The sequence below is a fragment of the Dendropsophus ebraccatus genome, chromosome 2 (genome assembly GCF_027789765.1).
Source record: "Dendropsophus ebraccatus isolate aDenEbr1 chromosome 2, aDenEbr1.pat, whole genome shotgun sequence".
In the NCBI taxonomy this organism is placed as follows: Eukaryota; Metazoa; Chordata; class Amphibia; order Anura; family Hylidae; genus Dendropsophus; species Dendropsophus ebraccatus.
The window spans coordinates 15754904-15766721 of NC_091455.1; the positions used below are offsets into that span (position 1 = coordinate 15754904).

Here is an 11818-nt window from a genome sequence, read left to right on the forward strand (position 1 = left end):
TCTCTCCCACTATGTGGGAGGGTCCTGTGAGTGTAATGGGCGGAGTTATAGTCAAAAAGGCATAGTGGGAGGGAGATAGAGTTGGCTAAATTGCCAAGTACAGTGTACAGAAGGAACAGTAAACAGAAAAAAGGGTGAATGAAGACATAAAACACCATAGAAAGGCAGTTAAAGAATTTTTATTAGTAGAAAATAGTTTTCATTGGAAAACCTTTAAATTATTGTGTCCAATAGTTCCGTTCTGTTCTCCTGGGCCTATGTACCATTTGCACTGCCTTCAGGATTTCATGTCATGGATTGAATATTTTAACACAATCTGTTTTATACAAATATCAAGTGTCTTTGTGGCATCAGGTCTTTGATCCGTAAACTCCACCGGGCGTTTTCTTAGCTGAAACTATGAAATTTTTTATACTCGGGGGAGAATGTGGTGAAGGACCAGACTCTGCTCAGCGTGGACCTGTTCCCAGTAGTTTAGAGAGAGATTCTGGAAGGAAACCAATTCCAAATGAGAACCACGCACACTACGGTTCTTTCTTGGCCGCTGTCTTGTTACTTCTACCCTTTACTGAAACAATAGAAAGAGACAACTTTCTTAAAGGGAATGTGTCACCTACATTTTTTTTTAACTAATTACAGTCTGATACTAAAACTTGCTCTTTTAGGCTACAAACCCACTTGGCGGGTCTGCAGCGAGTCTCCTTGCTGCGTTTTTGCAGGGAGACTCACTGCAGATCCCAGCCCTATACTTTCATTAGCAGAGAAACTCGCAGCAGGGATATACATCCCTGCTGCGATTTTGTCTGCAGCCCTCTCCATTAACCCCCTAGCCGCCGGACATTGTACATTACCAGGTCCCCGTTCCTGCTTGCTTCGGGGCTCCCGGTGCCTTCACGGCCCGCCCGGCCAATCAGTGCGCTGCGGCGGGGCAGCGCACTGATTGGCCGGGCAGAACGTGCCAGGAGCCGCTGAGGCAAGCAGGAGCGGGGACCTGGTAATGTATATCCTGCCCGCCCCCCCCTGCAGCCCCGATCGCCCCCGGCCGCATGATCGCCCCCCCGCACCCCCCGGCCGCATGATTGCCCCCCGCACCCCCCGGCCGTACGATCGCCCCCCGCACGGCCGGGGGCTGCGGGGGGCAATCATGCGGCCGGGGCGATCGGGGCTGCAGGGGGGGCGGCCAGGATATACATTACCAGGTCCCCGCTCCTGCTTGCTTCAGCGGCTCCCGGCACGTTCTGCCCGGCCAATCAGTGCGCTGCCCCGCCGCAGCGCACTGATTGGCCGGGCGGGCCGTGAAGACACCGGGAGCCCCGAAGCAAGCAGGAACGGGGACCCTGTAATGTACAATGTCCGGCGGCTAGGGGGTTAATGGGGAGGGCTGCAGACAAAATCGCAGCAGGGATGTACATCCCTGCTGCGAGTTTCTCTGCTAATGAAAGTATAGGGCTGGGATCTGCAGCGAGTCTCGCTGCAAAAACGCAGCAAGGAGACTCGCTGCAGACCCGCCAAGTGGGTTTGTACCCTAATTCTAATCTGTTTTTCTATCTCACTATTTGTACATTGTTATGTGGGCTGTCAAATTGCCTGGGCTGTTCTTAACAGCATTTAGTGACACTCTTTACAACAAGACTCATGGACATAGACAACAATAGAGAGTCTGTCCCCTTGAGATGAATGTGAAGCATTACTGAGCGTACTTTGTGATCTGTGAGGAGGCCATTCCACAGGAAGCGGCTATTGTATCCTTAATCTACTGGTGTCACATGATGCTGTAATGCTGTACAGATCACTTTACAGAAGCCTACTCTTATCACCACAGACACAACAGGAAGTCTCAGCTTAGTTTCAGCCCCAGTAGTGAGAATGAAAACTACAAGATCTCTGGATAATTTTATAAAATGTCACCAAATTTTTTTAAAAAAATGTTTAACATAAAAATATTATTTAAACAATGTCATTTTCTGATGACACTGTCCCTTTAAGACTCCACTACCCTCACAACCTGCAGCTGCTTAGTTACATGGTTCCAACCAGTCATTATTACAACTGATCGACAGAGTAAGCAATGTTACGTAGTATGAGGAGGGCTTCCGCTTACTGAATAAATAATTTGAGGAAGGATACCGATTCTTGAAGTGGTAGAAGAGCCTGAGAAAACAATGTAACAGGAAATAAGCTAAAAATATATTGAAGGAATCTGAGAAACATCTTGGAGGAGAATTGTAACTCTTTATAATAACAGTCTTTTCCAATAAGATGTAATACAATAGTTAAAGCGGCACTATCAGCAGGTTCTTCCCAGAGAATATGCCGCATTAGCAGAGGACCTCATTAGTAGTTTGCTATCAATCACATACCTCTTCTCCCCTACATAGTTTCTTAAATTGCCAATTTCTCTTATGCAAATCTGCTGCTTAAGAGCACCCGAGCACCACCGCGCCTTGCCCAGCCCACCCACTATGCATATTCATATATGCATAGTGAGCTCTATGTACCGCGGCTGCGCAGGGAAGATGTCCTGTCTGAGACGGGCTGCTTCTTGCGCATGCACGATTCCTCCGGGCTGCCGACGATCCTGCCGGAGGTCACTGGGGATGTAAGTATAAGTGTATGTTTGTCTGTGAATGTGTGTGATTGAAGTGATAGCTTGTTTTTTGCAAATTCTATGAATGAGAGTGAATGGTAGTGTGTGCCTGTTGAGAGAGTGTGGATGATAGGAGTGTGCATAGTGTGGATGATGGGAGCGTACATGATTAGTGTGCATAGTGTGGATGATGGGAGCGTGCATGATTAGTGTGCATGGTGTGGATGATGGGAGCGTGCATGGTGTGGATGATGGGAGCGTACATGATTAGTGTGCATAGTATGGACGATGGGAGCGTGCATGATTAGTGTGCATGGTGTGGATGACGGGAGCGTACATGATTAGTGTGCATGGTGTGGATGACTGGAGCGTGCATGGTTTGGATGACGGGAGCGTACATGATTAGTGTGCATGGTGTGGATGACGGGAGCGTGCATGGTGTGGATGAGGGGAGCGTACATGGTGTGGATGATGGGAGCGTACATGATTAGTGTGCATGGTGTGGATGACGGGAGCGTACATAGTGTGGACGATGGGAGCGTGCACAGTATGGATGATGGGAGCGTACATGATTAGTGTGCATGGTGTGGATGACGGGAGCGTGCATGATTAGTGTGCATGGTGTGGATGATGAGAGTGTGCATGGTGTGGATGATGAGAGAGTGGATGATGGTAGTGAGCATTGTGTGTATGATGGATCAACACAATGCTTACTCCCATCATCCACACTCTCATCATCCACACCATGCACACTTCAATCATCCACACCATGCACACTTCAATCATCCACACCATGCACACTTCAATCATCCACACTCTCTCAACAGGCACATACTACCACTCACTCTCATTCATACAATTTGCAAAAAAAAACATACAACTCCAGTGACCTCCGGAGGATTCTTCTTACTGTCAGGCGGCCCAGAGGAATTGCGTACACGTGTGAAACAGCCCGTCCCCAACGGGACATCTTCCCTGCGCAGCCCCGGTACATAGAGCTCACTATGCATATATAAATATGCATAGTGGGGGAGACAGGAGGGGGCGGGCTGGGCAGGGCACGGTGGTACTTTGGGCCGCAGGGTGACGCCCCAAATGCTCTTAAGCAACAGATTTGCATAAGAGCAATTAGCGATTTAAGAAACAATGCGGGTGAGAAGGGGTACAGTATGTAATTAACAGCTATTTGCTAATGAGGTCCTCTGCTAATGAGGTTCTCTGGGAAGAGCCTGCTGATAGTACCGCTTTAAAGATGACTGACTAAGATCCCTTTCAGTGATACTTTGAGATAATCTCTGCCACATACAGGTATACTGTTTAGAGGACATGGGACTTAACAAATCACTGCTGTGCACAGGTATACTTTAATTGATTTAAACTTGAGCTTGCCTGAATAAACTGACTTGAATGAGACTTGACTGACGTGGTGGTGACAGTGGACAGTCTGCAGGGGAGGGAGAATATTAGGACCTATCGAGACCCTCAGGTAATCAGCTGTCGGGGCATAAGAGATGTACCAACATCCGCCTAATGCTGTCCGTGGGCAGTGAGTGACACTAATCCAGGAATGCAGGCCCACATAGTGGGTAAAGCTAGTCATAGGAGAGAACTCTAAGGAAACCTAGCACTTTGGCTAGTTCTTGGCTTTACTTGCTCTTACCTAACTGCTGCTGTAGACTCCTGTCAAGTTATAAGGATGAGAAGATAAACCCCCCAGTGTGGATAGGTTTCCCATGTTCTGAGCCTACAGCAGGAGACACTAGCCTGATATGGCTATGTTGGAGATACATATAATGCCCCCACAAGTGGGTCCTGGCCTCCAGGCCAGGCCCTGAAAAGTACTTCTCAGAAGGAACATCTCTTGTTTACTCTCTCTCTCTGGAAAACAATGTGACTGAACAGAATTCCACAATCTGGCTCTACCTCACTTTTTAGACCCTCAGGGGGCTTTCTAATTGGGCAGGACACATCAGGAAATTGAGAAGCACACTTCTGATAGGCTTGAAAAACAAAGGCGGGGATCTGTTAGATATGCAGCTCAAGGATTGTCAGGATTCTCAGATAGTGGCATAAACCACATAATACTAGATTCAGCATGGTTTTGAGTGAATCACCTCTGACAGGAAGTTGTAAATAGAATACAGCTCCACAGCACCTCCTTCTCACCTGAGACAATGCATCATCCTCTGATGTCACAGGAAGCATGTCTCTTAGCTCTAGCCCCACCCCCTGAGTGATGTCACCATCTCCGTCCAACCCCTCCAGCCAGGATCGAGAGCTGAGGAAAAGCAATGCCCTGTGCATTGTAGTACTAAGCAACTATTCAGCCAAGAAGTATAACCATCAAATACAGAACTAACACCCCCCCCCCCCCCCTCCAAAAAAAGAAAAAAAAAAAAAACACAAGTAGATTTTTGTTGGTTTCAGAACTTACCTGAATAAGAACGAACCTCTCCTGTTCATCCGGATGCAGCTGTTTTTGAAAATCAATAACTTTTTTTTTATATCACTCATTGTTGGCGGAGATTTGCTTGTTCTGCTGTGCTTATTCTGCCAGTAGGTAGAAGCGCTCTGCGTCTGAGGATGTGTAGCCTGGGGTCCCTCCAGACATCTGTGATAGACGCTTCTCTATGGAATGCCGAACTGTTACTTACTGAAAAGAGACAAGCGGATTCTACCCAACTAAAACACAAATACATAGAAGAAATAAATCTCATCATAGAAACGACTCTTTGCCTGTTATATACCAGTAGTTATGTGCCGCCTTTTTGACTTTTACATTCAAATGATTGAAATTGACAACATCTGTGTTCTAGGTCATGGTAGTATGTTTTTGTTTTATCCTTATCATGTTCTTTCCTTATTGCTGTTTGTTCCCCATAGACTTTGGTGAAGAATGCCACAAACCACATGTAAACATTGCAAATCCCAGCTGACACTTTCTTAAAGGAGAAGTGCAGCGAAAATTTGTATTAAAGTATTGTATTGCCCCCCAAAAGTTATACAAATCACCAATATACACTTATTACGGGAAATGCTTATAAAGTGCTTTTTCCCTGCACTTACTACTGCATCAAGGCTTCACTTCCTGGATAACATGGTGATGTCACTTCCTGGATAACATGGTGATGTCACTTTCTGGTTAACATGGTGATGTCACTTTCTGGTTAACATGGTGATGTCACTTCCTGGATAACATGGTGATGTCACTTCCTGGATAACGTGGTGATGTCAGGACCCGACTCCCAGAGCTGTGCGGGCTGTGGCTGCTGGAGAGGATGATGGCAGGGGGATGCTCAGTGTCCCTCCAGTGTCCTGTGTCCCTCAGTGTCCTCCTGCCATCATCCTCTCCAGCAGCCACAGCCCGCACAGCTCTGGGAGTCGGGTCCTGACATCACCACATTATCCAGGAAGTGACATCACTATGTTATCCAGGAAGTGACATCACCATGTTAACCAGGAAGTGACATCACCATGTTATCCAGGAAGTGACATCACCATGTTATCCAGGAAGTGAAGCCTTGATTCAGAAGTGCAGGGAAAAAGCACTTTATAAGCATTTCCCGTAATAAGTGTATATTGGTGATTTGTATAACTTTTGGGCGGCAATACAATACTTTAATAAAAATTTTCACCGGACTTCTCCTTTAACTGAGGAAAAGTGATAAAATTAGTATTTTTATTTCATTGTTGTTTTTGTGGTTATTATTATCATCATCATTATCGTCATGATCATTACGATGGTTGTTGCTGTTATTATATCATAGTTGTTGTTTTTTTTTTGTTGTCGTCATCATCATCATCATCATCATCAATCATCATCATCCAATCTGTCCACCACCAAAAATACTTCTGGTCTCATACAAACAGTTGCATTAAGGCACAAGGGGACTTACTGTACCAATCTGTCCTAGAGGAGTATTTTTCTCTAAAATCAACCACAAAAAGTTTTCATCATGTTCCATTAGATCCGATATTACAGCCGCATTGTGTTTCCAGTCTCTTTACATCAATAAAGAATTTACATCTATTCGCCCTCTGACATTCAAGAAGTGGTTTTACAGATGAGATGAGAAATGATTTGACGCCCCCATTGGGACAGGAGGCAATGTGCACTTTACTAGGCCTTGTCCAATTGGAGTACTTGTTGGTTACGTGTCTTGTGATATTGAATAGATATCTGGTAGAGAAGAGCGAGCTGCCCGAGGTTCAGGTTTGTACAAACCCGACCCATCGGCTTTTGAATCTCACTGTCTTCCGGTCCATGGGGATGGTGGAGAGAGCCCAGGTCCAACCTGGAAAACAGGGATACAGTCTATATCCATGTTTTCCAAGTGGGACACGGGCTCTCTCCACCATCCACAAGGAGCAGGCAGACAACGGGATTCAAAATCCAATGGGTTCAATGGGTACAAAACTCGAACCTTAGCCAGCTCACTCAGTTCTTATATGCAGCACTATGTGTAATGATAATGTAACCAGTATGGAAAGAGTCTAAAAGTAATCTCTTAAAGGCCTGATTTACAAACCTGCCAATATAGATTTCGCCCAGAAAAAAACCTTAAAGGGTGGGTCCACAGAGCAGGAGATGGCTAAAGTAATGTGGAAACCTATATGACACTCTTTGGGGACTACCTTGCTCCCTAAAACATCAGGATGATCTGCGGACTATCTTATGTCTTATGGATGAGCAGTGTTAAGGATGGTCTGGCCCAGTTTTTATTACTTGACCCTTCTTCATACAGCTCTAGGGTACAGCCATGGGGGCAGCGTGCGGGCCCTCCCATGCTAGTTTGTTCCTGGGGCCGTGTAAGAGCCCTATTTCTTTTTCTGTCTGTTTGAGTCTCTATGGATGATGTCATTTTTTAGGAGTGAATACTTGATGAAATTTTTATGGTCAGACAGGGAACTCCGGAACAGCTGAACTGGTTTATTTTTATGTTAAACCTCAATCAGCAAAACATTAGATTCATGTGTAAATCTAATAAGGAACAGGCGGATCTTCTGGACATCGGGAACAAATGGAATCAGGATGGGTATATCCAGAATGGGCTACTTAGAACAGAAATATCTGTAAAATCTCGCAACATGACAGTTTTTAGAAGTTCAAAGAACTTGTTCCATAGAAACAAATTTTGTCAAATAATCCGCAGATCGGGATCAGTGCTCCCTCCACGTAGGAAAGAGTAAGGGCTGTGTTATACCGTCCGATATTCCAGATCAGTGAGCGCCGATCTGCTAGGTTACAGAGCCTAGTACACAGCTCGATTATTGTGCAGAAAGGACTGTGTATATATATATATATATATGTGTGTTGTCAGCGATGTCTGTGAAGCCCTTGTTTTAATGTAAAATAATGAAGCTATTGTTACTTACCTGTCCAGGCTCCCCCGGTATCCTCCAGCCTTGCCTGTGGGAGTGCCCGGTCACCGCTGCGGCAGCTCTCGCTTCTGGTCCCATCATGGCCAGTGATTCGATGAGCGGCCTGGAGTACTGGAAGACTTCAGATTTTTAAACAGAAGTAGATTACAAATCTATATAACTTTCTGAAACCAGTTGATTTGAAAGAAAAAGATTTTCTGGAGTACCCCTTTAAAAGGCATCTAAACGCTACCAGGCCAGACACTATACAGAGAGGGCTCTGGGGGAGCTACAAGTGCCATCGCATGTTCACCGAATCGTTTGAATCTAAGCGATAATCGTTCGGTTGAATAGCAGTTAACGATTAACTATTTTTATCGTTGCTCGTTCGCATTGAATAAGACGTCGTTCAGTCGTTTCCAGTAGTGATGAACGCAATAGCGACAACAAGACGACCGCAAGAACGATCATAAGTAACGATTATTGTTCCATGTAAATGGGTGAACGATTTCAGGTCTTTCGCAATAGCGGTCGTTTGGATCATTTATCGTTAACGATTATGCGAACGATAGTCGTCCCGTGGAAAAGGGCCCTAAGTCTAGGTCAACTCCATGAATGACGAGGCTACAGCACCCAGCGTAACCATCCCTGCTCTGACTAGCGCTGCCGGCTCTGCTACATGGACTGAACTGACTTCAATTGTTCTTATTTGTTCTGAGGAACAGGGGACCCCCCTCCCCCCATTTAGAAGCTTTGATGTGCTGAAGAATATCAGCACGGCGGGTGTGAATAATTTCCTGACAACACAGCTGTGCCGGAGGAATCCAGAAACATTCACCGACGTCTATAGCATACAGTATATACACATCATACAGTATAGAGAAGAAGAGAACGCTCCCCAGGTGTTAATCCCCGGTAATGTAGGACAGGTGCTACACGCTGACACTTCCTGTCATACATCGGCTGCTGAAGCTTCTAGATTGTTAGACAGATAAGGTGACCTGGAAATGGAGAACACTGTATACATGAGATCCCAGAGATCACAGGGTGAGTGTCTGCTCCTGTCTGGGCCTGATCCGGGCCTATGGCGCCTCCTGGAGGAAACTACTGTATGTGACTGAGAAAGAGGTGAGAAAACCAGGAGAGAAGGAAGAGAGGAAGGATGGACACAATGCTAGAGGAATGAAGTACAATGATTCCTAACACAGTGCAACTATAACCGCGCCATCTAGTGCTAAAATAATAGCACGCTATAGTATTACTGCATGTAGAGCTCAAAGATCTGAACCGAAAACCCACAACCTACCCCGCATGGCCAAGATATCATCACCATGTATGATCCAACCTGCAGAACGGGGAAGCACAGGCCCTGCTGGCCAGGGAGAAGGTATATATAATATATATAATGTGTGTGTTTTTTGTTTTTTTATTTTTTTCATTTGATGGGGGGGGGGGGGGGGGGGGGTGGCTATCTACCTGCAGGGGGTGGGTGGGCTCCTATCTAAACTGTGGAGGTAACTATCTACTTTCTAGGAGGCACCTATTGTACTGGGGGCTATATATACTATATACATACTAGGGGTTACCTATCTGCCTACTGAGGACATTTATTTACCCACTAGGGGGTCACCTATCTACCCACCAAGGACACTTATCTACCCACTAGGGGGTCACCTATCTACCCACCAAGGACACTTATCTACCCACTAGGGGGTCACCTATCTACCCACCAAGGACACTTATCTACCCACCAAGGACACTTATTTACCCACTAGGGGGTCACCTATCTACCCACCAAGGACACTTATCTACCCACTAGGGGGTCACCTATCTACCCACCAAGGAGACTTATCTACCCACTAAGGGGTCACCTATCTACCCACCAAGGACACTTATCTACCCACTAGGGGGTCACCTATCTACCCACCAAGGACACTTATCTACCCACTAGGGGGTCACCTATCTACCCACCAAGGACACTTATCTACCCACTAGGGGGTCACCTATCTACCCACCAAGGACACTTATCTACCCACTAGGGGGTCACCTATCTACACACCAAGGACACTTATCTACCCACTAGGGGGTCACCTATCTACACACCAAGGACACTTATCTACCCACTAGGGAGTCACCTATCTACACACCAAGGACACTTATCTACCCACTAAGGGGTCACCTATCTACCCACCAAGGACACTTATCTACCCACTAGGGGGTCACCTATCTACCCACCAAGGACACTTATCTACCCACTAGGGGGTCACCTATCTACACACCAAGGACACTTATCTACCCACTAGGGGGTCACCTATCTACACACCAAGGACACTTATCTACCCACTAGGGAGTCACCTATCTACATACCAAGGACACTTATCTACCCACTAGGGGGTCACCTATCTACACACCAAGGACACTTATCTACCCACTAGGGGGTCACCTATCTACACACCAAGGACACTTATCTACCCACTAGGGGGTCACCTATATACCCACCAAGGACACTTATCTACCCACTAGGGGGTCACCTATCTACCCACAAATGACACTTATCTACCCACTAGGGGGTCACCTATCTACCTACTGGAAGCAACTACCTACCGTAGGAGGCCATTATTTTTTTTCTAGGGGCAACCTATCTACCTGCTGGTGGGAGGGGGCAGCTACCTACTGGTGGCACTTATTCACCTGGGGGAGGGGGTAGATGCCTACTAAGGAGCACTATGGTTGAGGAAGAAACAATTAAGAGTGAAAAAGTGTGTAAACTAATATGGATGTCCGACAGATGTGGAAACGCGTTATGGACAGATAGAAAAGTAAAAGAAAGAGAACATCTACCATCATTTAGGACATCACTGGATGTAACTGCACTGTAATGAAATACATTCTGAAGCATACAATAAAGAGAGAGAGCGCTCTACACCTTCCTATAGCTCCTATCTGCTGGTGGCCCCTAAATGATGGTGTTGCCCATTGTCCAGTCCTATATTGTTAGTCTGATTCCCATATACTGTACAAGGGAGGTTGCACAGTAGCACATGCATAGCCCATAGTAAATACTGACTTCATTGCCGGACTGACCATAGTGCTCAGGTCTATTTCAGGTTATTGCAAAGCCCCACTTCCCATTTTCTGAATATTATCTTAAGGTGGCTAGCAGAACAACCCACAGACTGCATTGTCTCATGTGATTCTCAGTTTGTTATCACACATACAGATATCGCCAGTTTCTTCTTATCTGTTCCTGTTACTGAAGAAGTGGTGAGGACGGTTCATTTATAGCATGGAGGGAATGTACCCATCAGGTGATAGCAGGGGCCGCCCCAGAGCCATAGCCTCATCAGACACTAGTATCATCAAACACTAAAGTAGTATAAGAAACACATATTAACACAGATAATTTAGTGTTTTCTGCAGATGACTTGTCAGCTTTACTGTATAGACTGGGACAGAGTGCGAAGAGTCATCTCATTATCATTAGAACGTGGCTTATATAATGGAAGCACTAATGTATTACTGGAGGCATAGACACTATATAGTAACATCATATACTACTTTATGCACAATGCTGCTCCGCTGTCATATCCTGCCTCCCCCCCCCCATCCTGGAACAATGGGGTATGTTTATTGTATATAACTGTCAACAGCAGGGGGCAGTGAGAGGGGGGTACTAGGTCAGGCCATGTTTTCCATTCACTGACAGTAAGCAGAGATCTTACATAGTTGAAGTCTATTAGAAGCGAGAGAACTTTTGCTTCTCCGGTCTCTGACTTACATTAAACTGGATGGATCTTCCTTTGTTCTATGGGAAAAGGTTGGAGTGAAGACGTCCGTCTGTCAGTAATGAGGCCGGAATAATAACTCAAT

General features: G+C 45.9%; 1 long non-coding RNA gene across 1 annotated transcript; it reads right to left on the reverse strand.

Moving 5' to 3' along the window:
• Positions 1-230: 230 nt before the first annotated feature.
• LOC138782989 (uncharacterized) lies at positions 231-5232 on the reverse strand. Its single transcript, XR_011361608.1, has 3 exons — positions 5022-5232; positions 2102-2151; positions 231-568 (listed from the first exon to the last, which is right to left on the reverse strand). It is a non-coding gene; the product is annotated as an uncharacterized lncRNA (long non-coding RNA).
• Positions 5233-11818: the final 6586 nt, after the last annotated feature.